This window comes from Lolium perenne, chromosome 3 (genome assembly GCF_019359855.2).
Source record: "Lolium perenne isolate Kyuss_39 chromosome 3, Kyuss_2.0, whole genome shotgun sequence".
NCBI classification, from domain to species: Eukaryota; Viridiplantae; Streptophyta; class Magnoliopsida; order Poales; family Poaceae; genus Lolium; species Lolium perenne.
Window position 1 is genome coordinate 302157077 of NC_067246.2, and position 3788 is coordinate 302160864.

The window sequence follows — 3788 nt, forward strand, 5'->3', positions numbered from 1 at the left end:
TTTTCGTGCCCCTGGTTCGTTAGTTGTACTCAGTTTTCCCCAGTCCCTTAGTTTTTCCTCAGTTTTCCCCTCCTCTAGTTTGAAACACGCACAAGTGCTGGAACGGCCGGTAGCCGTCAGGTCAGAGGCCTTGACCGTTAGTCTGACCGGGTGGGGCCGCACAGGGGCAGCTCCTCCCTGACCGTCTCGTGCTGACGAGTAGGGTCAGGAGACACGTCGGAGCAGCCATCCATCTATCGCTGACGTGTGGGCCGTTTTATGTCATGATTTTATACGCGTTGCTGCCAATGACAAATGGGGCCGCTCTATAGGGCTGCCGCAGTCAATGACCAGTGGGGTCGTATATTTTTCAGGAAAAGATATATATTGCCGCTCTGTGGGGCTGCCGCAGCCAATGACCAGTGGGGTCGTCTATTTATTTAGAGAAAATCATATATTGCCGCTCTGTGGGGCTGCCGCAGCCAATGACCAGTGGGGTCGTATATTTTTCAGGAAAAGACATATATTGCCGCTCTCTGGAGCCTCCACAGCCAATGACCAGTGGGGTCGTATATTTTTCAGGAAAAGACATATATTGCCGCTCTGTGGGGCCGCCGCAGCCAATGACCAGTGGGGTCGTATATTTTTCAGGAAAAGACATATTGCCGCTCTGTGGGGCTGCCGCAGCCAATGACCAGTGGGGTCGCTATTTATTTAGAGAAAATCATATATTGCCGCTCTGTGGGGCCTCCGCAGCGAATGACCAGTGCGGTCGTCTATTTTTCAGGAAAAGACACATATTGCCGCTCTGATATATGTCTTTAGAGAATATCATAGAGAGAAGCAACAAGTTCGCTAATTAATTATTCTTAAGCTAGACCGGAGAACCGCTGGCAGCTCGTTCCCCACCGTCGGACGGAGCAGCCATCGCCGGCGCCTCGTCGCGCCGCCGGCTCTGTCCCCCGGCGGCGTCAGACGGACTGCGGCGCTGCACGTCAACCACGGCTCCAGTACTTGTTTCGTCCGCAAACATTGTACCCACCGCAGGAAAGTCCGCCGCAAGAAGATCCACCGCCCACGACGACCGGGATTTGTTCCGCGCACCAATTGGTAGTATAGCTTGGTAAGACATCCGCTTCTGCCTCCCCCGCCCCCTAATCGATTCGGTTCCCGTAATTTATTGGAGTTTGCAGGTACGAAATAGTCCTCAATGTCTGGTCGTAGCGGGTACACCGGCGAGGGTGGGGATTCGATCATGTCGTGGCCACGTTCTACTTCTCCTACCTCGTCGGAAGTGCAGGTATCTAGCTTCAGCTCTCTGTACTACCGTTGAAAGTTCCGCCATGGCCTGTTGGAGTGATTTCAGTTGTTCTTTTTTCCATTATTGTTATAGTTAGCCAGGAAAGCCGATGATCCATGGTACATTGCATACCAAGATGAATCAACCCAGTGGTGTAGCCAGAGGATGGATTTGGAGGAGAAGGTGGCCAATTTAGGTGATGAATTCAGAGCTTATTCGCAAGGAGAAGTTGAGAGTTGAGACAGATCTTGCCGTATTTGATCAAGTGGTAGAAAATCTAGAACATGAACTTAAAGTGACGGGAGAGGAGAAAAGTAGATTCATCTGGGCAGTTTTATTAGGTGTCATCCCTGTCCTAGCACTTATGTGGTTCTGGTAGACGATTTAGTATAGAATTTTTATTCAGTAAATGGCTCTAACCACTGTATTTTGTTGTGGCTCTAAGCACTGTATTTTAGTGTATAATTTCCTAGTTGTGCTATGTAATGCGCGCGATAATTTTAGCATGTATGAACATTTTATAAAAGTGAAGGGATCCCAAAAGTGAAAGCATGTACCAGCCTCCGGATCAAATACATATCAATATCTTCCCAATCAAGTTGGGATAGAATTCAAATCATACATACGGATGTACATGGACACATCAAGAACGTGGAGAAGCTTTTTTTGAGACGGTGGTAGTAGTTCGAACAATTTTATCCCAATTGGAAATTAAAAAATACAAATTTATCATAATTTACCTCAATTTGCGGCGCCGAACACGGCCGCGCAGTGATGGGCAAGAAAGGCCGGGACGACGGGCGGCTGTGGGTGGTCATCTGCGCCATCCGCCGTTGAAGCGATGTTATCGGCGATGGCTTCAATGTTTGTGGCATCGATGACCACTGTCGGAACCGCCGCTGTCTTGGTGTACTTCATCAGCGACGGATCTGCGGAGGGCTGGAACGGCGGCTTTGCAGCGCGGTTGTAGACGATGGCTTCAATCGTCTTGGCATCAATTCGCACTCTCGGCACCGTAGGTGAGACATCAACAGCCTCCGACATTGAATGCTGGATCTGCGCCGTCGAAGCGATGTTGTAGGCGATGGCTTCAATGTTCGTGGCATCGATGACCACTGTCGGCACGGCCGCCGTCTTGTTGTCCTTCATCAGCAACGGATCTGAGGAGGGCAACGGAAGTGCGACATCAATAGCCTCCGACATTGAATGCTGGATCTGCGCTGTCGAAGCGATGTTGTAGGCGATGGCTTCAATGTTCGTGGCATCGATGACCACTGTCGGCACGGCCACCGTCTTGTTGTCCTTCATCATTCAACAGATCTGAGAAGAGAAACGAAAGTGAGACAGAGAGAGACATTTCAACTATTTCTGATGGTTAGATCCTCACTGGCACTCTTAGATCCGCGCCGCCGCACGCCACCGCACGCACGGTTAGATCCGCGCCGCCGCACGGCACCGCACGCACGATTAGATCCGCGCCGCCGCGATCGCCGGAGTAAGAGAGGAAAGAGGAGAGAGGAAGATGCGACTGGAATATGCGACTGCCACGGTTGGTAGGTATGTTCTCTGCTCTTGTCTCCGTATGCGTCCATCGTGGTAGAGAGAGATATACAGGCCGTCCGGTCATAAATGATCGTACGGTGCAAGCGTTCGTTGAGCTTTCAACCAACCAAGATCCGTGTGACATACATCTCGACCAATCAGAGATCAGCCAGTGAGTACAAGTTAGGAAAACTGAGTAGAACTAAGAGGGGGAAAAGTGAGGAAATGTTTATCGGAAGGGCAAAACTGAGTAGGACTGAGTAAAACAAGTGGGCCCAGAGGGGGAAAACTGAGTAACACTAAGTAAAACAGGGGCACCCAAATAATAAAGGGACTAAGGGAAATTGAAGCTTTTGGCATAAAAATTGTAAAATTGTGTTATTTGAACAATATATTACATTTTGGCCGACTAGATATTGTTTGCAATTCAAAGATACACAAGTGTGACGAATTTAGACTCATTTGGACAAAGTTTGTAGGCATAGTGGGTATTTGGGAGGTGTATTGAGCAGAAAGCCCTGCATCTTCATAGCTAGTAGCTCATGGAATAGGAAGTTGTTTTGAAGCTTTTGGCATAAAAACTTCATATCTCTATATTTCCTTTTCCATTATTATTTCTCTAGGTTGTAGGTAACATAACAAGACTCCATGGGAAGGTTCCACCATGTTTTGAATTATTTTGAATTAAACCCTAAACCCTAAAAGCCTAAAACCCTAAACCCTAGAGAAAATGATAAATGTGGCTTAAATGTGGCATACAAATTGTTCATACAAATTCAAATGGTTGAACACAAAGGGATCCCCAATACAAAAGGAACCCCAATACAAATTGTTCATACAAATTCAAATTGTTCATACTAATTCAAATTGTTCATACAAATTAAAATTGTTCAACACAAAGGCATCCCCAATACAAAGGGAACCCCAACAGAAATTGTTCATACAAATTCAAATTAGTTGTTCAGAA

General features: G+C 47.4%; 1 long non-coding RNA gene across 1 annotated transcript; it reads left to right on the forward strand.

The window, feature by feature from the left end:
• Positions 1 to 1016: 1016 nt before the first annotated feature.
• On the forward strand, positions 1017 to 1472 carry LOC127338806 (uncharacterized). Its single transcript, XR_007874513.2, has 3 exons — positions 1017 to 1102; positions 1173 to 1279; positions 1373 to 1472. It is a non-coding gene; the product is annotated as an uncharacterized lncRNA (long non-coding RNA).
• Positions 1473 to 3788: the final 2316 nt, after the last annotated feature.